The sequence below is a fragment of the Canis aureus genome, chromosome 24 (assembly GCF_053574225.1).
Source record: "Canis aureus isolate CA01 chromosome 24, VMU_Caureus_v.1.0, whole genome shotgun sequence".
NCBI classification, from domain to species: domain Eukaryota; kingdom Metazoa; phylum Chordata; class Mammalia; order Carnivora; family Canidae; genus Canis; species Canis aureus.
This window is the reverse complement of record NC_135634.1, coordinates 43,463,433-43,491,349: the sequence shown is the minus strand read 5'-3', so window position 1 is coordinate 43,491,349 and position 27,917 is coordinate 43,463,433. Positions and strand designations below refer to the sequence as shown.

The window sequence follows — 27,917 nt, the reverse complement described above, 5'->3', positions numbered from 1 at the left end:
TTTGCAAGCCAGGTGAATTACTCTGATTTATTCATATTACTTTCAACATCAAACCAAGGCACCAATTTTAGGTTTAGTAAAAAGCAAGTCCTCAAGCCTAGCTGATGGTCCATTAAGGCTAGAGTTATTGATCAAAATGACTGAGTTTTGGGTTAAACTGGCTCTCTGTTGTTCATCATGTGACCACACTATAGCTGACAGCACATCCAATGGTACAATTTACTCTGCAGCTCTCTATTCCAGAGTCCATAGATCAAAGGGTTAAGACACTGGGCAAATGCAAAGACTCCAAAAAGCACCATATTTAAAGCAAAGAAAAACACCCCACACATCTTTCCCAAACCTATGAATACCAGGGTTGGTATTACATGTAAACCCATCTGCACTAAATGAATAAGGACTGTTTTCCTTGCCTTGATATTTGATCTATTAAAATGGCCAGCTCGTTTTCCCTCTTGGTAGATCAGAGAGTAACTTATAAGAATGATGAACAGAAGAAAGAAAAGGAAAACCATGCCAATGGCTCTGGCAGCAGAGCCATTCAAGATCACAGGGCAAAGGGGTTCAGATTTTAAGACAGCCACCTGAGTGGAGGTAGTGCCCTCTATGAGGAATAAGCAAACATTCTTGAATATAATAATTATCCAAGACCCAGCCAGAATCCTATACTTAACTGAATCTACAAAGGACAGAGATTTCAAAGGCCAGCAAATGGCCAGGTAAGTGTTGACAGCCATCAAGGCCAGTGTGAAGAGGATCCCTTCTCCAACACTTAGCTGGACCCCAAATACCACCCAGCACATCAGCACAGGGCTGTTGGCCAGCAGAGCCCGCATCCCTTGGAAAACCACCCCCAGGCCACAGTAGGAGGAGATGCACAGCAGATGATGGCACAGGAGGACGTATCGGACCTCTTTCTTCAGCTTTGAATTCTGGGACACTATCGTGATGATGATGACAGTGACAAATGTGGTAAAGAAGAAGGCAACCATGTACACAGAGGCCTTCACTGTTGCTTCCAGCCTCAGCCAATCTGATATGTTGCAGTGCTCAGATGACAAGTTCATGATCTTTCAGGGCAACTTGGCTCCTGCAGGATTAAAGAACAAGAAACAGTGATCTTAAAGCTTCCCGTGTGGTTTTCCAGCTCTGTGGTCTTATATAAATTTCAAGAAACAAATTGCACATTTTTCTCTATAGAGGAGGACTTTAGATAGCATTGATGTGGATCAAGGAAATGGGAGAAATCATCTGGGGCCTTCACTTTATTTCAAGACAGGGGCACATACTCAAATGATCCAAAAGGAAGGTTTGAAACATGTACTCTCAGAACTCAACAAATTACTCAAAATTGGGTCAATTATTCAATTATTCTTTGTGCATCCTCTTCCATCTTTGATTGTGAGGACTTTTTCAATTTGGAGCCACAAAACACAACATTGTAAAACTCTGTTGATGAATCACCAAGCACTTGCTAACACTTAGCAAGTACAAAGATCTGGGGAAGACGTTAGGGCAAGAGCTATAAGGACTATGGGGAAGCCATTGATGCAGAGGCCTGAATTCATTTGGGTCCATAAGACATGACAGGGATATTAACAAAATGACAGCAATCACAGGTGACACCCACTACTTTCTAGGGATCAAAACTGCTTTTAAAGCATATTCGTCACCAACCCTGGGGTATGTTTTGTTTTCCACCACGTGGTTTTATTGTGCACTTTTCACAAATAGGGAAACAGATTTAAAGAGGCTAAGTAACCTGCTCAGGGCCATATGGTTACTGTGCAGAGGGACTAGGATGTGGTTTCAGAGTACAACTCCAGAGCCCACTCTCTCAACCACTGCAAAGATGTTCATGTCAAATGCAAGGTCAAATGAATGCAGGCTGTGAGTTCTTCTTTGGCCAATGTCATTGGCCCCCAATGTCAACTGGACCTCATTTGTAGAAACACTGTTTCTGTTGTTAAGCTGGAAGACTGCATGTCCAGGAAGATGCTGGGATCGTAGGATAGCTGAGAGGCTTGTGGCCACTAAAATGGTAAGATAGTGTAATAGCCTTATAAAATCTTCTCAAGGGCACCTGGGTGTCTGCCTGCAGCCCAGGTCATGATCCTGGAGTGCCAGGATCAAGCCCCACATCAGGCTCCCTGCTCGGCAGAGAGTCTGCTTCTCCTTCCTCTGCTCATTCTCTCTATTAAATAAATAAATAAAATCTTAAATAAATAAATAAATAAAATCTTCTCAAGCATGCATAGGAGTGAATAGCACATCATGCCATAGTCTGGGGATCCCCCAGATTTCAGGACCTCTGTCTCTAAAAGTCTACTGTAAAGTTGCCAACCTCTACCTCCCCACTGTGGCTCTACTTAATTCCTCACCACATGTCACATCACCTCCCTCATCAGAGTTGATTGGAGCCAGGGTAGACATCTGACTCATGGAGAATAATTTGGACACTGCTGAATCCACCAATCTGCCTCTTAAAAATCTAACTGAAGAATTCTCACAGAGAATGGAGTCTGAGTGTGATGTTATATGATTGGCCTGCCAGTCATGTTGGAGCACGGGTGAGTAGAAGAAAGTGACCAAGAGAGGTAAGGGAAAAGCAGAGGGAACCACAAGGTCCCTGCGAGGCTCCAAAAGCCCTTGCAAGACAGAGAGAGAACAGCCTGGGCTTCTGGATTCCTGATTCCACTGACATGCTCTACATTTTCTGTCCTTGGGTTCTAAAAATATAACACACTCATCTATTATTTGAGGTAACCTAAAGGGGTTTATGTTCTTAGATGTAGGACCCTAGCATTGAAAATATATGAAGAGGACCCTGAAGAGGCACAGTATTTTGATTTCCTAAAGGGCATGTCACCATTGCCGAGAATCTGAGATACCACAGCTCCTTATGAAATCCCTTGCCAAAGGCATCCATTCTCCTCCAGCATATTGTGTTGTCACCATAATGTGTTCTCACCCAGGGGAGAATTTCCACTGTTCAGATAGATTTTGTGCCATTGTCATGTGGTCAAACTCGAGGCATTTATTTCTCTACTCTTCAGCCCCAGAGGAATAGAAATGGGAATGGTCATTGTCATCGTCAAACTTGTCATTATGCTTTCTTTTAGCTGCATATTTTTCGGTTGAAATCTTACACCAGAACCCTTCAATAATCAACAGAAAAACTCATATCTGCCCACATTAAATGCCTTCTCATTGCTCACCCCCAGAACACACTCCTCCAACTGTCCTCACAGCACCGTCACAGACATGGAGGGCCCCAGTGAAGATGGCATGCAGGCTCTGGTAAGTTAGAACCCTGCCCTGCCTGGGGGAGTCACAAGAACTGGGCTTCAAGCCTAGGTCTGCCACCAGCGATGAATGTGATTGTGGATACCACTTCACTTCTCTGGTGCTTGGTTCCTAACATCACAGCCATACAGGATTGCAAGCTCTGCATCTTTGCTCTCTATCTACATCATCTTCAAGAGCCAGCCCTTAACTTGGGCCAGGAGCATCTGGGCTTTTTCCCTTGAGACAAGATTGGTCCTGCCCTTGATCCGGAAGATCCTCATCTTATTCCCCCCGGCTGAGCCTCAAATACAACTGCCAGCAATCTAGGACAGGCCCTGTCTTGTCCTGCCAGGCCCCCTCCCAGGACCTAAAACCCAGCCTCTGAGTCCCAGAATTAGGGGGTTACTGTTGACAGGTGCTACAATGGTGATGGCCTCCCTGTCTGCCTGGGACTCCCAACAATGCCCACTCTTGAGCTCACTGTTGCTGGGTCTGACTTAGCTCATGGGCTATGCTCCCCTATTATTCAGTCTTGCTCCCCATCCCCCATTCTGCCTAGAATCCCAGCCATGTCTATAGCTTCCCTGCTGGACTCCTCATTTCTGCTCTGCAGGACTTCCCTGCACCTGAATACCCCCCACCTGCACAGCCCCTACACACCTATCTGGTTCATCTGACTGGCATGTTCCCAACAGCAAGGAGTGGGGCTTGACCTCACTATGTTCTAAGACTTGAAACGCTACACAGAGCATGAGTAACTCTCATTGTGCTTCCTTTGAAAAAAAAATTTTACAACCTTCTTTTCTCTCCCCGAATTACTATAGCTGCAGCTATAGTAAACCCTTCTCCCTCCAGATCTGATGTGCTTTCAGAGAACTATATTGTTGAGACCAGGCAAGAACTAGTTTCTGGGGCTTTCTAATATGTCTAACACACTGATCGATGCGGCACATTATTGCATCATTCTACTCTACTCTACCACTCTTCATTGCACATTGAAACATACAATGCAAAAAAAAAAAAAAAAAAAAAAAAAAAAAAAAAAAAAGAAACATACAATGCATATCCTAAGAGGTGAGGTTACCAGGTGGTAAGACACAGGCACTAACACACCTAAGCCTCTTGCCCAGTGGAAGAAGCAGAATGCGATATAATTAGGTAAGAATCACCAGAACCATCATGTATTATTTTACTTATCTGCCAAATGAATAAGAAAGTTGGGTGTCTCTGGCGGGGCGAGGTGGGAGGGGGTGCTCAGAATAGAAGGGGTCACAGAGTCACAGAGTCTGTGAGAGAAAGCTTCTTGGAAAAGGTGAGACTCAAATCCAGCCTTTCGAGGTTGAAAACTAGAGCAAAGCAGGGTCAAGGGTAAGGTGGGTAGAGATGAGGAGAGGTACAGATTGCAGGCAACAGAGAATGGCAAGAGCCAAGGTGGGGGCAAAACCCAGGAGCTTCAGAGGATAATGAGCAGATCCAGTCTGGTGGCCTGAAGGCTTATTCAGAGGACTAAGAACACACAAAGTCCAGGACCAGATTTCAAGGGCCTTGAATTCCATTCCAAGGGTTAAAATTCACTTTGCAGGCAAAAAGGAGCCATGCATGATTAAAATTAGGAGCAGCACATGCCACAGGTTAAGAGGCAAGATGACATGCCCACTCCTGCCTGCCCAGTGGTGTTTGATAGGAGCTTTGCAGAGCAAGCAGCCTGGCAAAGGAGAAATGTACACAGTGAACCCACTACTACCACAGCAAGTGGCTTAAAATTATCTCTGTAGGAGCACCTGGGTGGCTCAATGGTTAAGTGTCTGCCTTGAGCTCAGGTCATGACCTCAGGGTCCTGTGATGGGGCCCCACATCAGGCTCCCTGCTCAGTGGGGAGGAGTCTGCTTCTCCCTCTCCTTCTGTGCTCTCTCTCCCTCTCTCTCTCAAATAAATAAATAAAATCTTTAAGAAAAAAAAAAAAAGAATCCTTTTTGTAGACATAATATCTCCAAGAGAGTTGCAAATCTGCAAAATCAATGAGGGCAAGTTTTATTGCCTTTAATTTATTTATGAGAACTCAGAAGATGAGTAATTTATTCAGGCTCATGCAGCCAAACAGAATCTCCCAATCTTCAAATTCATATTCCTTCTCAGAGGTATATTTGCATATCAAGAGCTCATAGCAACAAAAGCCATATAATAAGTCCTCTTCTATACATATTACCTCCCCTCATTGATAATTCCTAGAGCCTTTTTCTTTGGAAATTCTAAAATGGAAATACCTATTTGCCTCCAGCCCAAAATGTTCCCTTGACTTCGGCTCCAAAATAAAACCCTGGAGCTAAGAATCACATTTGTTCCACAACTGCCCTGATGAAATCAGAACCAGCCTCCGCCACTCCCTACAAAAATCCCGCTGGAAGCAGATGTGTGGGAAGGGTGGGATGGGTACATATCAAAATCAGTGAAGCAACTCCTTTCATCCTTCCTAAGAGCCCTGCTTAGAACAAACCCCTGAGGTGCAACATGCTACCTAACCTTGATGGGAAACGGAATAAACGAACAGATATGGCCAACCCATCCACGCAAATTAAACTCTGATCCAAAACCTGTAGCAACCTGCCAGGAAACCAAGCCCTCATCCACAGTAACTAGCTCAGGAAAGCAGCCTGCTGTCTCTTGTAAACCAGGCCAAACAACAACCTCCTTAACAATGGGCCCCAAACAGGACTTGATTAATAATTAGCAGCTTCCCTAATTTATGTCCCTACTTTCAACTTAGAGCCAACCAGAGAGCGCCAAATATGTCTCCTATATTATAGTCACATAGACACCCCACTTCTGGTTAGCCTGTCTCCAGCTTCCCCCAGCCCCAGGCTCCCATCAGGGCACACATGAAGCTTCCCCATTTCTACCCTAAGCTCACCCACTCCTCTGCCCGCCTCTGAGGCTCTGCTTAAACACAAGTGAGGCTGACTCCCTTGCTCTAGCAAACTCTGCATAGATGGCCTTGGTCTTTCTCCTTTGGTTGGTCTTTGTTCATGTTCACATTGGTATGAAAAGATGGTGCTAGTGGCCCCAAAACAGCACGTGTACCTGGAGCCATTTCTCCAGGAAGCTAATGAACGAGTGGCAGCACATTCTTCCTCCCCACCTTGTGTCCTTGTCCTAGTCAGCAGCAGGGTGGAGGGAAACAGAGTCCTTCCACGGAGGGGCACAACCTACCTTGTCCTCCTCATGAGCCCTGGGTCACTGAGCTAGGGGAGCTCCCCCTTCTCTCACCTCCGAGGGCAACCATTCCTGAACAGACACCCCACTTCCAAAGAAAACTAAGGGAACATTGGATATATGCTAATGTGAAGGAAAGGCCTGGAAGGAAGATCGGAAGAGGGTAATGACACAGACAAAATGTAACAGTAGATAATTCATGCCAATTGCTCACTAGGAAACAGCTCTGGTGGGAGCTGACTTCTTCCGTCAGCACACCAAGCCCCAGGAGGAGGCACAGTCATTACTCACATTTTTCCAAAAAGAAAACTTGAGAGATAGACGTAGGAAGGAACTCAGCCAGGGTTCACTAGCTGGCGATGGTGATGCTGGAGCTTGGACCAGGCAGTCCACCTGCAGGACGTGGCCACTAAACCACCAGGCCAGGTACCCCACATCAGGGAAAGATGATACCTAAAGGTTGTGACGGGCTCCCCACACTTCCTCTCAGGGTGCTGCTGGTCAATGGCGAAGTCTGGCTTCAAACCCAATTCTTCTGATTTCTGAGATGATATTTGGTTATTGTTGTTTGCTGAGTTTCTTCCTAACAGGACCATATTGGTGCAGGCGAACTGAACTTTTTTTAAAAAGAAAAAAGGGGGGGCAACTCGGGTGGCTCAGTGGTTTAGCGCTGCCTGCAGCCCAGGGCCTGATCCTGGAGACCCAAGATCTGCATGAAGCCTGCTTCTCCCTCTACCTGTGTCTCTGCCTCTGTATGTGTGTGTGTGTCTCATGAATAAATAAATAAAATCTTTTAAAAAGTGAATAAAAAGAAAAAAAAGACTTAGCAGGTGTTATGATCTGAATTATACCCCCTCCCCCCAAAATTCATACATCAAAGCTCTAGCCCGCAGAACCTCAGAATGTGACTGTATCTGGAGACAGAGTCTTTAAAGAGGTAATTAAGTTAGAACGAGGCCATTAGGGTGGGCTGTAATTTCATCTGACTGGTGCCCTTGCATCCTTGCAAGAAAAGGAGATTAGGACACACACAGACCCTAGAGATGCATGTGAGCAGAGAAGAGACCATGTAAAGAGGCAGCGAGGTGACGATCATTGGCCAGCCGAGAAGAGACCTCAGAGAAGACCAACCCTGCCAGCCCCTCGATCTCAGACTCACAGCCTCCAAAACTGCGAGGAAATAAATCTCTGTGGTTTAAGCCACTCTGTCTGTGGAATTCTGTTTTGGCAGCCACAGCAGACTGATCTAGCAGAGAAAAGCAGCCTCAGCTACCACCTCAGCTCCAGGTAGCTGAGAAAGGCCTCCTGTGGGTCCATCCATACCCTCCCCAGAACCTCCACCTGGAAGTTTCTGAAGAAGGAAAGTTCTCTGAGAGGGAGGAGGGCCTTTCCTTCCTGGGTGCTCACAGTCAGCTGGGCAGTATCGGCCAGGGTTGGGGCCAGTATCTGACCTAACGCCAGTGGAAAGGACCATCAGCTGAAAACAATCCTCAGAGATAATTTCAAAGTGCTCAGAGATAATTTCTGTGGCTACCAGCAGAACATCAATGGGAAGAAGTGGATACTTCCAGAATAGTTCTCAACACCCTCCCCGAATGGTCAGACCTGCTCTCCCACAATAAACATGCCCTCCTCTCTTTAAACATGCCTTCCCCTCTGCCCTAATTGTGGCCTTACTTCTTTGGTATTTAAAAAAATCACTCCGGTCTGGGAAGCTTTGGTGATCTCCTCTGTTATTCTCTTCAAAGCAGCCAGGAAGGAAGGGAGGAAACCAGTGTCTACTGAGCACCAGTCACTCGACATCAAGAGCAAGCACTTAGTAAATATTAGCTGTGGGTTGTTGATCATCTGAGAACAGCTCTCGGAGGTGACATGGGAACTGGATGAAATCACAAAGCCTCTGTAGGTGTATCCTGTGATTTCTGAAGACAGAAAAATTAAACATTTTCTGAGTGCAGTTAGCTTTTTGAGTTTGATCTTGCCTTTTTCTTTATAAAAGGAAATTCTCCAGCTTCCCTCCCCAATTTTGGTCTGACCAAAATTTTGATTTACAGATGTTCTTCTAAGTACTCATAGGTTTCGTTAACCCAGAGACCTGCCACCTTTAATAGAAACGTGGCCTTTTCTGAACTGCTTAAAGTCTAAAAACACATCTTAAAAGAAATTGTGCACACACATGTTTACTTGCGATGTTGAAACACCAGGTTGCCCACGAACAAGGGTTGGGTGAAACAAATCCTCAAACCTGCAGGATAAATAAATACTCAAGGAGGTAGTATTGAACAGAAGGTAGTTCATAAGAATGGTGATAAAGCTGTTTTCATTTTGTAATCTAAATAATAGTAACTGTGTGTGATCGAAACATCACAGTAACGACGATAACAAAAAGGACAAAAAAAAAAAAGGACAGAGCTTAATGGCACATTTCCTTGTCCTAGATATATTTGCAGATAGAAATAGACAAAAGAGGCATTTCAGGATTTCAGGAAAAGATTGTACAATAATACTAACTATAATAGTATTATATGTAACGACATTTTACATGAGTTTTCACATACACTTAAATAATGAATTTATATGAAATTACAGTGCACTGGTTAAAATACAAGTTATTCGATTCTGCTTGGTTGGAGCTCTCTGCATTGGCATGAAATAGCCAAGAACAAACATGGCAGGCTCAACAGATAGACATTTATTCCCTCAGTTAGCGACTTCCAGTGACAGGTATTATCCACTTTTCGGAAGTTCTTGTTTCACCACTTCGCTTTTGTAATAGACCTATATTGGTTCCTGTTTCCACTAACTTAAAGAAAGAGGATTTTTGTTTTTGAAAAAAAAAAAAGAAAGAAAGAAAGAAAAGAATAGCATCCAGCAGTTGTTCTGCAGGGAGCCATCATAGAGGCAGCATGCACCCCCAGCAGCAAGAGCAGGCCCGCTCCCCCAGGACCGTGCTCAGATCCCAGCTCTTGGCTGCCAGAGTTTTGAAGTGCATCTGTGAGCTTTATCCCTGTTTATTTTGTGCATCCATTAGCAAGATGTGTCCTCTGGTATCAGAAAAGTCTATGGGAGGTGATTTTTTGGGTCTGGCAATATTCATAAATTTCTCCATATAAATTAATGGCAATTGCTTTTTTGCTTTATGCCATTTTGGCTTACAAAAGGTTTCAAGGGGGGGGTGGAGGCACCTGGGTGGTTCAGTCGGATATGTGTCCGACTCTTGATTTCCGCTCAGGTCATGATCTCAGGACCTTAAGGTCAAGCCTCACATCAGGCTCTGTGCTCAGTGTGGAGTCTGCTTGAGATCCTTTCTCTCTCTCTCTCCCTCTGCTCCTCCCCCTGCTTGTGCTCTCTATCTCAAATAAATAAATAAATAAATAAATAAAATCTAAAAAAAAAAAAAAGGTTTCATGGGAACACTGTACTTTCAGATAAAGTAAGGTAAACCTGCACATGTATGCCCACCAGCATGGATCTAAGAGTTGGAGATACTACAGTAACCAAAACACACCAAGTCTCTGACATCATGGAGCTTTCACAGTCCTGAGCTCCCGACACCAATAGGCAGGCAGTAAACAAATGTTATTTTTTCCATTACTCCCTCTCTCTCCAGGTGCCAAAGGTCAATATGATGTCTATAAACCACAAAAAGCAAACAGCAATGTGTATGTTGCTAAGCATGTGATTCATTGCCAATAATATTTCCCAGAATCTGAGAGGATTTTGCCTTTCGCTCTTGGTTCTGCATTTATTTTTGAGATATGCTGAAGGTATTTTAATATTGCATTATTGAAATCATTAAGCTTTTCAAAAATTAATTTACCTGTGTATCTCTTTAACATTATTAAAGCTTATAAATCAATAATAGCTGCCAAGATAGTGAATTGTGTGTTTTGCTGGTAGGCAATCCTCTATACCATAGTCATTGGCTTTCTTTCTTGCACGGTTAAAATAGTTGGCTCATCCCAAGCAAAAAGACACACCTTTCTGCCTCGGCAGACCACACCTGGCTTTAGCCATTAACCAGATGTTTTATTAGTATAATCTTGGAAAAGCTGAAATCAGCAGATTCCATGAAGCTCTTTAGCCTTCTCTCTCTGACTCAGCTTTGGGGATTATTGTAAACTTCCTGCCAAATTTAATTATATTTCCCTCAATTAAGGTACAATGTAATTACAGCTATTCTTACTAACCTTTTCTACAGGTTGTGATTTGTTTCACTGATGAAAAAGAACTACCTTAGTTTTGAAATCCACTTATAATATACATCACTTGTCAAGTACTCTTATCTGTAGTAGGTGTCTTTGAGTAATATATATTATACTTGATTATAGGTCATGCAAAGTCAACTCTCTAGACCTGAAAACTGTACGATATATAATTGAAAGTAAAACCCATGGAATGCTTTAACTTTTGCCTTCTTTGTAAATTTTTACTTGGCACATAGTTGATTATTAACTTGAACTTTTACTCAACTATTATATAATTGATTCTTCTCAGTTTTCAGAAACCTATATATTTACAGTTTCTTTGGCAGGGATATAAGCCTCCTGACCACAGCAGAGTCTATTACCATATGGATGGACTTACATTTTTCCATAGTAAAGTCCACTTATACCAAGTTATTAGAATTCTTGGTTACTTCCATTAGCATTTATATTTGCCTTTTAGAAGTTTTATAGAATTTTGAATAAAGAAAGAATTTTGAATCATATTTATAGAGCAAATGGCTATTTCAATATTTATCCTTGTGATCATCTTAAAATATGACCATTATATGTATCTGTTTATATGACAGATGTATTCCCAAATAAAGAGCATTTATTATTATTGCTATTTTGCAAACATTATTTGTAACTATATTTTGTACTTTTTAATAGAAATTACATTCTAAGTATTGGTGACCAAAAAAAATATTAATATTGAAAACCTCAACTGTGTTATCATTCAACTACCTTTGAATGATCAAAAAAATGTATAAAATGTATAATCAAAAAATGTATAAAATGTACAAAAAATGTATAATCAGAATTTTAAAATTCATGCCCATATCCTATTTTCTCTATTCATACATCCACTCATTTATTCATTCAATAAACATTTGTTGTCTACCCACTTTGTGTCAGGCACTGTGCTAAATGCTGAGCCTGCAAAGATGAACGAGATATGGTCTCTGTCCTTAAGAAATTTACTTCATTGGAGAAGGGAGGAATATGATGGAAGAGTAGGGAAAGGACCCTACTAGGGAAGGACCCTAGTTTCCTCTGGTGCCTGGAATTCAGCTAGATAGCTATCAAATCATTCTGAACACCTGTGAACTCAACCAGAGACCTAAGAGAATAATTACTGCAATTCTACAAATAGAAAAATGACCACTTTTTGCAAATCTTCTTTAATTTTCATTTTACAGTTGCATTCTATCCTTTCATTGAATTTATTTTTAGTTTTGTATATATATGTTTTTCTTTCTTTAAAATTTTGGGAACTAGTTTCTTCTAACAAATAGACCAAAATACACCAGGATCTAGTATATTGCTCTGTTCTGTTCACCTGTCTGATTATATTCTCTCTCTCAATCTCTCTCTTTTTTCTTTGTAGTTTCTGGTCTCTTCTGATTTGTTTAGTGTATATTTCTCTGGGGTCATTGTTGTTATTTTAGTATTTTGTTCTCTCATTCATCTATTTTACTCTGGACAGAATGACAAGATGGAAAAACTCACTCCCAAAAAAGAGAATAAGAGGCAGTACTGACTGCCAGGGACCTAAGCAGTATGAATCTAAGTAAGATGTCAGAACTAGAGTTCAGAATAATGATTATAAAGATACTTGCTGGGCTTGAAAAAAAGCACAGAAGACACTAGAGGATCCCTTTCTGGAGAATAAAAGAACTAAAATCTAATCAGGTCAAAATAAAAAAGGCTATTAATGAGATGCAATAAAAAATGGAGGCTCTAATGGGTAGGATAAATGAGGCAGAAGAGAGAATTAGTGATGCAGAAAACAAAATGGAGAATAAAGGAACAGAAAAGGAAAGATAACTACTGGATCACAAGGAGAGGATTCGAGAGATAAGTGATACCACAAAATGAAACAATATTAGAATAATTGAGGTTCCAGAAGAAGAAGAAGGGGGGGAGGTATATTTGAGCAAATTCTAGCTGAGAACTTCACTAATCTGGGAAAGGAAAAAGGCATTCAAGTCCAGGAGGCATAGAGAACCCCCCTCAAAAATCAGTTAAGATAGGTCAACACCTTGACATATAATAGTGAAGCTTGCAAATCTCAGAGACAAAGAGAAAATCCTGAAAGCAGCTCAGAACAAGAGGTCCATAACCTACAAGAGTAGAAACATCAGACTGGCAGCAGACCTATCCACAGAGACCTGTCAGGCCAGAAAGGACTGGCATGATACATTCAGGATGCTAAATGAGAAAAATATGCAGCCAAGAATACTTTATCCAGCTAGGATGTCACTCAGAATAGGAGAGATAAAGAGCTTCCAGGATATACAGAAACTAAAAGAATTTGTGTTCACTAAACCAATCCTGCAAGAAACATTAAAAGGGATCCTCTAAGTGAAGAAAGAGCCCCAAAGTAACACAGACCAGAAAGGAACAGTGACTTTACAGGTAATACAATGGCATTAAATTCATATCTTTCAATAGTTACTCTGAATGTAAATGGGCTAAATGCCCCAATTAAAAGACACAAGGTATCAGATTGGATAAAAAAGGAAGATTCATCAATATGCTGCTTATGAGAGACATATTTTAGACCCAAAGACACTTCCAGATTTAAAGTGAGGGGGTGGAAAACGATTTATCATGCTAATGGACATCAAAAGAAAGCTGGAGTGGCAATCCTTATATCAGACAAATTAGATTTTAAACCAACGTCTTTACTAAGAGATGAGGAAGGACACTATATCATAATTAAAGGGTCTATCCAACAGGAAGATTTAACAATTGTAAATATTTATGCCCCAAACATGGGAGCTGCCAATTACATAAACCAATTAATAACAAAATTAAAGAAACCCATTGATAATAATACAATAATAGCAGGGGACTTTAACATCCCACTTACATCAATGGGAAGATCATTTAAGCCAAAAGATCAACAAGGAAACAAAGGTTTTAAATGACACACTGGACCAGATGGACTTCACAGATATATTCAGAACATGCCGTCCTAAAGCAACAGAATACACATCCTTCTTGAGTACACCTGGAACATTCTCCAAAATAGATCACATATTGAGTCACAAATCAGGTCTCACTCAGTACCAAAAGATTGGTATTATTCCCTGCATATTTTCAAACCACAATGTTTTGAAACTTGAACTCAATCACAAGAGGAAATTTGGAAGGAACTCAAATACATGGAGGTTAAAGAGCACCCTACTAAAGAATAATGGGTCAGGGCACCTGGCTGTCTCAGTCAGTTAAGCGTCTGCCTTCAACTCAGGTCATGATCCCAGAGTCCTGGGATTGAGCCCCACTTTAGGCTCCCTGCTCTGCAGGTAGCCTGCTTCTCCCTCCCTCTCTGCCACTCCCCCTGTTTGTGCTCTTTCACTCACTCTCTATCAAATAAATAAAATCTTTAAAGAAAGAAAGAAGGAAAGAAAATACAACTGTTCAAAAATTTTGGGATGCAGCAAAGGCAGTCCTAAGAGGGAAGTATATAGCAATACAAGCCTTACTCAAGAAACAAGTCTCAAGTATACCCAACCTTACACCTACAGGATCTGGAGAAAGAACTAAGAACTTCACTGGTTTGGAAATAGGAGCAAGAATAAACACTGGTACAGTTTTTGAGAGAGATGGCAAATCATAGATTAATTTCACATACTATGATTTGGAGAAAATGTATGAAAATCCCAAACTTTAGGTTAGACAAAGGTGAGTTTTTTCTCCTATTTCCAAGAAGAGGATCTGAGGAAGGTATTCTTTTTCTTGCATGAAAAACTGGGGCAGGAAATAGGGGGACAATGGTTGAAATACATTCACCACAAATATCCATCTGTATCACTCTGACCTTGTGAGACTCTAATATTCAGAACCTTCCAATAAAATTCTAAATTTCCTACCTTCCTTTTCACCACCTCCTTGGCCACTTAAACCATCAGTATCCATGGGCTCAGACTCCCACAAAGTCCACCAAAGAATCAGGCTTACATCGTCAGGCTATGGTTATTGCCAATTTGACCTAACCTGAGCATCTACCTTGGTTTTTTTTTTTTTTAAGATTTTATTTATTTATTCATGAGAGACAGAGAGACAGAGAGAGAGAGAGGCAGAGACACAGGTAGAGGGAGAAGCAGGCTCCATGCAGGGAGCCTGATGTGGTACTCGATCCTGGGTCTCCAGGATCACACCCTGGGCCGAAGGCGGCGCTAAACCGCTGAGCCACCCGGGCTGCCCACTGAGCATCTACCTTGTTTCAGACTTCCCACCTGCCCTAATCTTAAATATGTGGTTGCCACTCAGTCTATGTCTTGACTTCCTAAATGTTTGGTCTCAAAACAAACATTATTTCTGGATGATCCAGGACTGGAGCCACATAAGGACATTTGCTCTTTCAGAGTTGTCAGAGTGGTACTACGCAGATTCCCACCTGGACCCCAAGGAAATGTGACCCAGTCAGATAGCAAGTGTTCTTACTGGAGGAAGTGCAGTTTCCAGAGAGAGGACCACTGGTGATAAAAGGGATGAGCCAAAAGTGAGTGGGGACCAGTCAGGGGACCTTGTGGGAGCAGAGCAGTAAGAATTCATATAACCAAAAAAGGATGTGCTATCTCTAGCTGGTCCTCCAGAAATAATGCATCCTATTTTAAGATGTAGAGATTGTTTGCTCCTGAGATTAGATGCCTCTTTGTATGACATCAGGAGGTGACTAATTTGATCCTGGAAATGTAATCTACATTCAGTGTACTTACAGGTTCAACAGAAAGGTAGTGAAATAACAGCTGAAAATAGAAGTATGCTTGTTCCCTTGGAAGCAATGAAAAGTAAAGTGTAAGAAGTTAATAATGCATCACCATTGAAGAAGCAAAGAGGCCCCAATTAATGTAATATCCTGATCTACTTAATAAGCATATGCCACAAGCTGAGAGACACTCACAAGGTTGCCACAGTATTATTATTTTATTCTGCTATGTACTACAGTACTGTGAAATATCTATAGTTAAATGGAAAATTAAGGTCAAATCCTTGTATTTGTGGAGCTCAGAATCTTTTAGGGAAGATAGATGCGTAAGCAAATAGTTTCAATTCTATGACTTGAGTGTTTTCATCCAAAGTGCCGTGGAGGGACTCTAATCAGAGCAGGGACTCTAATCTTCCTGGGAGAGTCAAGGAAAACTTCTCATGAGACAGTGATTCTAAAAAATAAGAAACTTTCATCCATCCAGCTAGCCAGCTTCCTATTCATCCATTTACCAGGTATGTGTTGAGTGCCTCTGACTGTTCTAGACGCTGTGGATGCACCACTGAACAAGACAAACAAGGTCCTTCCTTGAATGAAGTCTACATTCTGGTAGGGGTTGGGTGACATTACCAGGAGAAACACAGAATGGATCCTTAAGACCATCCAATATCCACCTTGGGGCCTCATTTCCTCTCCCACAGGTATTTTCCTACTGAGACCAGAGTGCCCTGACCACTCAAACTGGAGCATTTCAATCCTTTTGGTTAAGTATCGTTCTCATCATGAAACCAAAATGCCCATTACTTGTTTGCCATCAAGGGGATAAGTCCAGAAGGCCATGATCAGGTAAAAACAAAATGCAGAGCTGAGAATCAATTTCAAGCAGAAAAAAATAAAAAATGAGAAACAGGATGCCCAGCCTGACATGAGAACTCCTTACCTTGGGATCCCTGGGTGGCGCAGCGGTTTGGCGCCTGCCTTTGGCCCAGGGCGTGATCCTGGAGACCCAGGATCGAATCCCACATCGGGCTCCCGATGCATGGAGCCTGCTTCTCCCTATGCCTGTGTCTCTGCCTCTCTCTCTCTCTGTAACTATCATAAATAAATAAAAATTAAAAAAAAAATTAAAAAAAAAAAAAAAGAACTCCTTACCTTAAGTTACCAGTGGGAGTCTTTTCTGCCAGTGGAAAAATGGGTTCTTTTTTCCAGGAAAAAAAGAAGAGCAGCAGAAGTTTCTCCATGAATCCTAGGAAGAACTCCCACTACCAGGATTCACTAACAAAAGTGAATCAAGAGAAGGGCCTCACTTCGCATTGTCCCAGGCCCCTGAGCCTTCAGACCCAGGGCCCCTTCCGTGCTGGCTGCAGCCAGTGTCACTCTGTGATTTCCAGTATAGAGAGCCACAGGACCTCAGAGAAAGTGGTGACTTTTTTGGTAGCCACTTCTTGGATGATCACTCAGCGCCTCTGTCTAAGAAGGAAGTAGAGGAACCCAGGACCAGTGCTTCCCCTTTTGCAACCTTTCTGGAGTTCTGACTCACTTCATGGTGCTTAAAGGTGACAAGAGAAAACATTCCTAGATAAAGCTAAAAAGTTTTCCCACCCCAGCATAAGGGAAAAATTCAAGCCACTGGAACCAGCCATTTTAAGCAAGACTGGCTTTCAAAAATCTCACATTACATCTATAGAAATGACCACAATTTCATAACAGAGGCGAGAGAAAGGCAGTTAGAAGCTGCTGCGAGGCACAGTTGGTGCCATTCTGAAAATTCATATTTCCTGTTTGCCAACATGTCTGCTTTAAGTCTCTCAAGCTGCTAATTATATTGCAAGTGTTATACACCAACTTTTCCTCATCCTTATAGCCTTCATTTCTTTTTAAAGTTATGCAAGTAATACGTTTGTTGTCAAAAGTGTAAAATAACAGATAGGCACAAAAAGAAAAATCAAAATTCCCCATAATTCCACCTGAAGATGAGCACTGTTGGTTGGCACTTTGGTGTACATCCTTCTAGTCTTTTTTCTGTAGTGAGGAGGAGCTTCCCAACATCCATTCCACCTCATACCATTGTAGAACACCCATGATGATTTGTTGGATTTACCCCATGTCTACCTCCATTACGGAGCCCAGGTTGGCCAAACTAAATTACAATAATCTTAGGCTCTAGCCATGGTGCTTGTTTTAGGGACCAGCACCTGATCCAGATCTAAGCCAATCAACACAAAGCATCCCTCTGGCCACTGGGAAAGGCACATGATCACGATGGCCCACTCAGCGAAGCCTAGACTCCCACCGAAGGCCTGGGAAGAGATGATCTTTCCTTCTCTGTGTTTGAACAGTGGGAAGCTATTGGCAGCCAACTTGCCACCACAACTCTAACTCGCATTCAGCTGAAGCGGACACTTCAGAAGGCAGAAAAGAGATATAAAAAGAAATTAGTTTTTTAAGGAACTTTCTGAGCTGCTAAATTAAGCTAACACCAAAACCTATCTTACTTCTGGAGTCTCTACTTATATGCGAATACATTTGCTTGTTGAAGTGGGTTTAAATTGAATTTTCTGTTCCTTGTAACTTGCATCCTAAATGACTCACGGAGATATTTTTATTAAAATGGGCCCATATTGCACATACTGTTTATAACTTCCTGCTTAAAAACACGTAATAACCACCCTTCCCTTTTAAGATAAATATACAAAATAATTAATTGCTTCAGAGAAGTCCATTATATGGACAGAAAGTAAATTACTTATCCAATTCCATTTTGTGGGGCATTTATATTGTTTCTGGGTTTTTCCATATTATGTAAACAATTCTGTGTTGAGTTTTCCAAATATGAGAGAACATACTTTTTCCTTAGGACACGTTTCTAATGTACAATTTCTGAGGCAAGTATGTACTTTTTCAAGGGTTTTGATGCATGTTGCCAAATGGCCCTCTCAAAGGTTTGTTTTGATTATACTCCAACCAACAGAGCATGGGAATGCCCCCAAAACCTCTCTCCCTCCTCCCAGACAAGAACCCACAACACATAAAGTTTCAGCACAAATAGCCTGTCTGTGTGATAAGTGGTTTCCATGGCTGTTTAATTTGCACTTAAAAAAATCATATAGCATGCTTAAATGTTTATTTTTCGTATATTTATTTGCTCATTGTATTTCTCTTTTTCTAAATTATCACTGACATCCTTTGCCCATTTTTATTTTTTTTTTAATTTTTATTTATTTATGATAGTCACAGAGAGAGAGAGAGAGAGAGAGAGGCAGAGACATAGGCAGAGGGAGAAGCAGGCTCCATGCACCGGGAGCCCGATGTGGGATTCGATCCCGGGTCTCCAGGATCGCGCCCTGGGCCAAAGGCAGGCACCAAACCGCTGCGCCACCCAGGGATCCCCCTTTGCCCATTTTTAAAAAAGATTTTAGTTATTCATTTGAGAAAGAGAGAGAGCAGGAGCAGGGGGAGGAGCAGTGTAAAAGGCAGAAGTAGGCTCCCTCCTGAACAGGCATTGCCCAATGCGGGGCATCATCCCAGGACCCTGAGATCATGACCTAAGCCACCCAGGTGCCCCAACCCTTTGCCCACTTTTAACCGAAGTATTTATTTCTTACAGATTTCTAAGATCTGTTAGTATTTAAGATTAAGCCCTTGCCTATTATATACGTTGTAAACCATTTTCACAACATGCCATGTGCCTTTTAACTTGCATATGGTATTTTTTACTGTTCCGAAGTTTTACATTTTAGTTAAATCAATCAATCTTTTTCTTTACCTCTTCTGCCTTTTTTGTGTGTGTCATTCTCTAACCTGAGAATTCAGTCATCCGGGTTCAGCCTTCACTAGTAAAGATGACTTGATATGAACAGCAACAAATCAGTGCTGGGGATGCCTCTTGGGAGGCAGCCCGGGATTGTCTGAACCCCTCCAACCCTGTCTGCTTCTCCTCAGCCTCCCCTGCAGCGAAGTGTGGTTTGTGATTAAACTACGGCCAGTGAGATGAGAGCAGATGTGATGCATGCAACTTCAGGGTTGTGCCTTTAGCAAGGAAAATGCCTTCCCCTGGATTTTCACTCCCTCCTTGGGTTAGAGTGAAGACATCTCATAGATGAGCAAGATACCTGGGGATGACAGCACCATGAGCTGGAAAGAGTTTGTGTCACTGACACTGTAGAAAGTCCGTACCTCCTAGACTGCTTGTAACTGGTCTCTTTCATGAACAAGAAATAAACTTCTGTCTTGTGGAGCCACTGTTATTTGGGGGCTTTATTACAGAGTCAAGCCTGTATCCTACTTAAAGAGTAACACGTAGTTCCATTTTAAACACACACACACACACACACACACACACACACACCAGCATAAGATAAAGAAAATGATTGTCAATTAATTCACAGAATGGGACTATAGGAGTCTGGGGGGGAATTATGAACTTTTCTTTTAATATGGATTTTATTTGTTTGATCCATACAACTCTAATTCATGAAGTCACATTACCCTATGTGGTTAAACACTTTGTTTAGAGTTTTTAAGTCCCTCCACTTAAAGTCATAGCCCTAGACTTTATGGGTGGAAGAGAAAAGTGTTCTGGATAGCAAGGGAGCAAAATCACAACAGGTGGAAGAGTGTAATTCTAACAGGACTGGTTGAGATTGTCATTATGTCATCCATTGTGAATGTGTGCTTCATAACTACCACAGGCAGTATTCAATGAAATTAGTATATTTCTTTTTAGATACACATTTTTATCTTTTTTAAAGGTTACCAGAAAGTTATTGTAGGACTACCTACTAAATTCTGAGGTATAATATATAATGTGTATCTCAATATGTTTTCCCATATAAGGAAAAACATTTAGAATAATTTCAACACATATTTGGCAAAGGTTCTTAATTGCTTTTAAAAAGTCTCTGCGAATTTTAAATAGTCATTCACCTGTGCCTACAAACTTGCAAATAAGGTATGTTTTTAGCATATATTTATATATGTCCCTTTCACGCATAGAAAAAGATCCAGAAGGATACAGAACAAATTGCCAATAATGGTTATTTTCCAAGAAGAGTTTTAGATTAGCTTTGGGATAAGAGGAGGCTGGAGGAAAACACTGACTTTTTACACTTATCAGGTTTGTATTGTTTGTATCTTTACAATGAGACTGAATTTATATATTGAATTCATAAATTTAAAAAGCAACATACAAGCTTTGAAGAAACAGTGGACAAAAAAATAAAGAAAGAAACAGTGGGAATATAAACTAAAAATACTCTTTAAGTGAAAAATCTACAGCCGTGATTTTTCAGGAATGTCTTTTATTAGCTGATAAGAATGGATATATGAGATTAGATGATTTCTACTACATATAGCAGAAAACCCCAACTCATATAGACTGGAGCCATCATGAAAATCTTTTTGTCACATCACAAGGAAGGCCATGTAGACTCCAAGGTTGATTACTTCCCTGGTTTCACATGGTCCTCAAGGTCCAGGGTTTCTCTGTCTTTTTGATTTGTCACCTTCTGCATGTTGGCCGTTTGCCCTCATTCTGATTCCTCTCACAGATGACTGCAACAATTCCTATGTCATATCTAGACATTACAACATGCAGAGAAAGAACAGGGCCTCTCTTCCTGAGTCTTCCAAGGACAGAAACACCTTTCTCAGAGCTCTGAAGGTCAACTCCCCTCCAGCCTCATTGGCTGGAACTGAGTCACAAGCCCATTCCTGAACCAGCCTTGGCAAGAGAAAGGGAATTGTCACTTTTGACTTAGACTAATTGTCAACTATGAGAGATAAACATACAGGAACTGAGCAAAAAAAAATGAGCCTTCCTGAACATAATCTCCTTGTGGATATATGCATAAATCAGAAAACCCAATATTGTTCCATTGTCAATTCTTTCCAAATTGATCTTTACGTTCAGTGCAAAACCCCAGAAGCCTTTAAAAAAAAAATAGGAATTAACAAGTTGATTCTAAAATGTATACAGAAAAGCAAAATATACAATACACTAGATATCCACAAAAAAACTTTGAAAAAGAAAAACAAACTTGAAGGAACAACACTACCAAATTTTAAGATTTACTACAAGAACTACACTAATTAAGGCAGTGTGATATTGGTGTATGGAGAAACCTACACCAATGATAGGTCAATGGAACATAGTGTCCAGAAAAAGACTCATGTGTATATCATCAAGGGATTAGTGCCAAAAATGTCAAAGTAAATCAATAGTAAATGGAGAATCTTTTCAACAAATAGTGCTGAAACAATTATATCCATATATTTATATTTTTTTAAAGTGAACTTTCAACTGTACCTTGAATCATACACAAAATTAAACTTGAATGGATCATAGACCTGAATGTACAACCAAAAATTATACAACTTTTAGGGGAAAAAAATAGGAGAAAAATCTTTGCAACCTTAAGTTAGACAGATATTAATTTTATAGATCACAAAAAGTTTAGATCATAAAATAAAAAGTAAAAAAAATAAAATAAAATAAAATAAAAAGTATATCATTTTTTCCATATTTAAAATTTCCACTTTTGAACTCTTATAACTTAACAATTAAAAGATAAATAACACAGTTTTTTAGAAAGCACAAGAATTAAATAGACATTTTATCCAAAGAAGGCATATAAATTACCAAGAAGACATGAAAAGATGCTTATCATCACTAGTCCTTAGGGAAACATCAATTAGAACCACCACGAAATACCACTTCATACCCATTAGGAGATCTAGCATTGAAAGGACAGCCAATAACTAGTGTTGGAGATGATGTGGAGAAATTGGAACCTTCATACCCTGCTGGTGGGAATGTAAAATGATGTAACTGCTTTGGAAAACAATTGGCAATTTCTCAAAACATAAATATAGAATCACCACATGTCCTAGCAATTTCATGCAATGTATATACCCCCCCAAAATGAAAACATATGTCCATACAAAACATGTACAAAATGTCCAGAACAGCATTGTGCATAAAGCCAAAAGTGAAAACAACCCAAGTGCCCATCAACTGACAAACAGATAAAGAAAGTGGGGTTGTTCCATACAGTAGAATATTATTCAGCCATGAAAAGGAATGGTATGTGCTACAACATGCATGAATCTTGAATACATTATGTTAAGTGAAAGAAACCAGAAGTAAAAAAAATCCCACATACTATCTGGTTCCATTTACAGGAAATGTCCAGAATTGGCAAATCTGAAGAGATATACAGTAGGTGAATGGTTACCAGGGTCTTGGGGGAGGAGAGAATGAGGTATGACTGCTTGTTAATAGGTATGGAGTTTCTTTGTGGGGAGACAAAAATGTTCTGGAATTGGATAGTATTTGGTGGCTGCACGACTTTGGGAAATGGTTTGGCGGTTTCTTAAAAAGTTTACACAGTTACCAGATGACCCAGCCATTCCACTCCTAGGATTTACCCAAGAGAAATGACAACATATGTTCACACAAAAACCTATACACAAATGTTCAGAGCAGAATTATGCAAAATAGCCAAAAAAAGTGGAAACAGTCCAAATGCCCACAACTGGTGAATAGATAAACAAATCTTGGTATATTTATACCAAGAATACTATTCAGCAATAAAAAGAAATAGTTAAGCTACAGTAACACACACTGACACACACAATATGGGTAAACCTCAAAAGCATTATGCCAAGTGAAAGAAACCAAACACAAAAAAGATACCAAATGCGTGATTCATTTTTTATGCTATTCTGGAAAAGCCAAAACTATAGAGACAGAAATTAGATCAGTGTCTGCCAAGAGTTAGGGATGGAAGAAGGGATGGCTACAGAGGGGCAGAAGGGAACTTTTTTGTTTAGAATCTGTTCTATGTCTTGAATGATACAACAGTAAACATTAGCTAAAACTTGAAGAACAGGGGCGTCTGACTGGCTCAGTTGGTTGAGCATCTGACTCATGATTTCAGTTCAGGTCATGATCTCAGGGTTGTGAGATTGACTGAGCTCAGCCTGGAGCCTGCTTTAGATTCTCTCTCTCCCTCCCCTTTTGCCCCACCCTTTGCTCTCTCTCAAAAAAAAAAAAGTTTAAAAATCTCTCAATGGTAGGATTAAAAGGATGATTTTTTACTGTATGTAAATTATACCCCAATAAATCCAATTAAAAAATAAACTACAGGGCACCTGGGTGGCTCAGTGGTTGAGCGTCTTACTTCAGCTCAGGTCATGATGCCTGAATCCTGGGATCAAGTCCCTCATCGGGCTCCCCATGGGAGCCTGCTTCTCCCTCTGCCTCGGTCTCTGCCTCTCTCTGTCTCTCATGAAAGAATAAATAAATCTTAAAAAATAATAAACTACATTATCTTAATCCACTTTCTGTTTACAAAAAAAATAAAATAAGATAAATATATGTATAAGAACATATTTTAAATTTGGGGAGAGTCCTATAAAGAGGAAGGAAAGCCAAATGCACTTACTTCCTCAAAAATGTATATCCCCCATTTTCTAAAACTCAATTAAACGCCTATAAATATCCACACATCATCAATTTTATAAAAACTTTTAGCAATAGACTACTTACTTTTCTGAGAAAGAAATCAGGTTGGCTAAGACTGTCTCTCCCTGTTTCTCCAACCTGGTCACACTTGTTTCAGCTGGCAGCCTGGCTGCTAGTTGGGAGGACGTCTGGTTTCAAGTGTTTTCACTTCCTCTGAAAGAGGTTACTGTGGGCAACAGTGGATAAAGTGGAGAGTGATAAAATTGGATCCAATCTGCCCACATGAGACAGGCAGTGGACAAAATCCACACTCTTCCCACTCCCCTCTAGGGCCTCTTTCCCATTCTCTTAGTTGTATGCCTCCCTCCTAGCAGCCAGCATCTGCTTCTCTCTGCTGCAGGACCACCCTCAGGCCCAGATCAACCTGCCTGCTGCATTTGGTAAACCAGTAATCCTGGGAAGACTTCACCCCCCAGGAGGCAGCTTGCCCCTGGCAGATAGTCTACCTACCTCTGCTCCTTTGCGCTGGATGAAGACAACGCCAAGGTAATTTTGTATCAGTGCTCCTCATACTTTTATGGCTTATATGAACTGGTTGGGCTTTGAGTTCAAATGCAGATTCTGAGGCAGGAGGTCTTGGAAGCTCCAGTTCCAACAAGCTCCCTAGTGATGCAATGCTGTCATCCACAGGCTCACTTTACCCAGCAAGGGTCTCTTGACAGAGCTCCCTACAATACCTAGCCCAAAACAACAGGCATCTATACTTCTTGGTGTACTGGAACAAGAGAAAATACCCCAGGGACAAAGTGTGGCTGGATAAGATGGATAAGATGTGGATCCATAGGCAGGCTACAGAAGGGCTCTCTGTGCCCGAATTTCCAGAAGTACACCAGGATTTAGGAATTCAGCTGACATTCCTGTAGTAGAAGTGTATTTGTGGGCTTAGAGACATAGGAAATTTCTATCCCCCTGACCACTCAGAGGCAGTGAGCTGCAACCTGTCTTTGAGCTGCAGGGAAGGGGCCACGAGCACACAGTGAAGCTGTGAAGGATACAGCTGTGCCTGACAGCTGGGGCGCCAAGGTGGGGTTTAGACCATTTCAAAAATTAATTAAAAAAAAAAAAAGGATGAGGCACCTGGGTGGCTCAGCAGTTGAACATCTGCCTTTGGCTCATGGCATGATCCCAGAGTCCTGGGATCGAGTCCTGCATCCTGCTTCTCCCTCTGCCTATGTCTGTGCCTCTCTCTGTGTGTCTCTCATGAATAAATAAATAAAATCTTTTTTTTAAAAAAAAGGAAAGAATGATTGTTGGCAGGAAGACTGGTGTGCCTTTAGTCTCTGTCAGAAGATTGCTTTGTTATACCATGTCACAGAGCACATAAGGGCTGTTCATCAGTCTAGTCCAGATGACAGCGCAGGAAGCAATTACCTGATAATGTGTCAAGGTTATGAGGCTGGAAAATGTCCTCTCCTCTGGGCTCCACAACACTGTAAAACTACTGCTAGAACATTTACTTCTCCCCTTGGTTGTCATTCAATAAATATTCACTAAGTGCCAACATGTGCCAGGCCATATTTTAGGCACTGGGGATCCAAGGATAATCAACACAGAAAAGTGTTCACAGAATGTATATGATAAGTGGGAAATATAAATGATAAATGCAGCAACAAACACATATAAAATATATCGAATAACTGCTGAGTAGAAAATTAAAAAGGGGTGGAGTCAAAGCCAGGGACTTGGTCTTCAGAGCGAATGGTGAGGGGAGATGTCTTAGGCCAATCAGGCTGGTATACGAAAATGTGACAGGCTGCCGGGGCTTCTAAACTATGGAAGTTTATTGCTCACAGTTCTGGAGGCTGGAAAGTTCAAGATCAAGGCTCCAGCAGATTCAGTACCTGGTGGGAGCCGGCTTCCTGGTTTGTAGAAAGCCATCTTCTTGCTGTGTCCTCACGTAGCGAAGGGACAAGGAAGCTCTCTGACGTCTTTTTCATAAGGGTACTAATCCCATTTATGGGGGCTCTGGTCTCAAAACCTAATCATTTCCCAAAGTGCCTACCTCCAAATACCAGCACACTGAGAGAATAAGTTAAAAATATGATTTGGGGGACACATAAACATTCAGTCTGTAGCATGGGACCCCCTCGGAGGATGTGACATGTAAGCTGAGATTTGACCAACTTCAGCTATGTGATGAGGAGAAAGAACATAGCTGATGAAAGAACAGAGTAGTGCAAAGGCCCTGAGGCATGAATATACTTGGCAGTTTCAAGTATATGATCAGTGTCCCTACAACAGAGGGGATAGGAGAAGAATTATTTGAAAAGATATGGGAGAGGAGTCAGATCACGTAGAACTTTATAAGCTATAGTAAGGAGTTTGGTTAAAACTTAATTTAGTTTGAGGGCAGCCCAGGTGGCTCAGCAGTTTGGCGCCACCTTCAGCCCAGGGCATGATCCTGGAGTCCCGGGATCGAGTCCCACATCAGGCTCCCTGCATGGAGCCTGCTTCTCCCTCTGTCTGTGTCTCTGCCTCTCTCTGTGTGTCTCTCATGAATAAATAAATAAAAAATCTTAAAAAAAACAAAACTTAATTTAGTTTGATTTTTTTCCCTCAATTTGGTAGTCAGCATCAATATGGACCTCAACGATCCTAATATCCTGGTATTCACACCCATAAATAAGCCCTTCCCACAATGACCTGGAGCTGGCTTGTATGACTAATAGAATAGAGCAGAAGTGGTGGTAGGTAGGTGACTTCTAAGGGTAGGTCATAAAGCCACTAGAGCTTCTGCCTTTGTCTTTGGAATAGCTTTAGGGGAAGCTGGCCACCATATTATAAGGACCCTTGAACAGTCTCATAGAGAAGCCCATGTGGAGAGAAACAAAGTTACCAGCCTAAAAAAGCCTTCATACAGCTGCAGCCCCCGGCAATATCTGACAAACTCTGAGCTACGACCACTTAACTATCCCAAAAAGATATGCTTTATTCATGAACTACTTGAACGTAACCTTGCAGTTCAACCCTGCAAGGTTGAACTTGAACCCTAAATGCTTCAGTGCGCATCACCCAGTACTAGGGAACTTCTGCTCCATAACCACAATTAACACTACTACATAAAAATAATAATAATAATTCCATAATATCATCTAACATCCAGTCCATATTCAAATTTTCCAGTCGTCCAACAAATATCTCTCTGGGACTTTGGATCCATTTTCATTGTGATGATAATTCATGAGTAGGTCTTAAGCAAGAGATGGGCGTGGTCTGATTTGCATCTTCAAAGTTCATTCTGACTTCTGTGTGGAGAATGGATTCGTTCAAATTAGTTTCCTGGGGCTGCTACAATAAATGATCACAAACTTGAATGTATTGATATTTATTTATTTATTTATTTATTTATTTATTTATTTATTTATCACATATAAGAACTTATTTTCTCATGGCTCCGGGAACCCAGAAGAAGGAAATCCATAGTGCTAGGCCAAAAATCAGCTGCCTCTTGCAGTGTCTGGTGGCCGCTGGCATGCCTTGGGTTATGGCTTCGACACTTACAACCTCTGCTTCTGTCTTCACATTGTCCTCTCTCTCTCTTATAAGGACACTTGTGACTGTATTTAGGGCCCACCCTGATAGTCCAGGATAATCTCTCTTCTCAGCATTCTTCACTTAATCATATCTGCAAAGACCCTTTTTCCAAATAAGGTAACACTTATAGATTCTAGAGAATAGAACCCAATGTCTCTAGGAAACTTTATTCAGCTTCCTCCTTGGACCCAAAGTAGAACTGGGAGGACCATTGGCAGTCACTGCCCATGTCCAGGCAAGATGTCTATGTCTTGGATCTGGATGGCGGTAGTGAAGAAAGAGCAGTGGGCAGATTCAGGGTAAGTGCTAATAGATTTGAGGGGGAGCAGTGGGAGGTGTGGGAGGAGTGCAAGAAATCAAAGTACCCCCCCCAGCCTGCCTAGCACCCCCACTAATCTCCACTAACAAGATTATCAACTCCTTGAGAGCCCAA

The 27,917-nt window shown here is 41.2% G+C and overlaps 1 long non-coding RNA gene across 1 annotated transcript; it reads right to left on the bottom strand.

Annotated features, from left to right (window-relative positions):
- Positions 1-24,103, bottom strand: LOC144296168 (uncharacterized). The gene is made up of 2 exons (XR_013363324.1): positions 23,975-24,103; positions 1-1,090 (listed from the first exon to the last, which is right to left on the bottom strand). It is a non-coding gene; the product is annotated as an uncharacterized LOC144296168 (long non-coding RNA).
- Between the last annotated feature and the right edge of the window lie 3,814 nt (positions 24,104-27,917).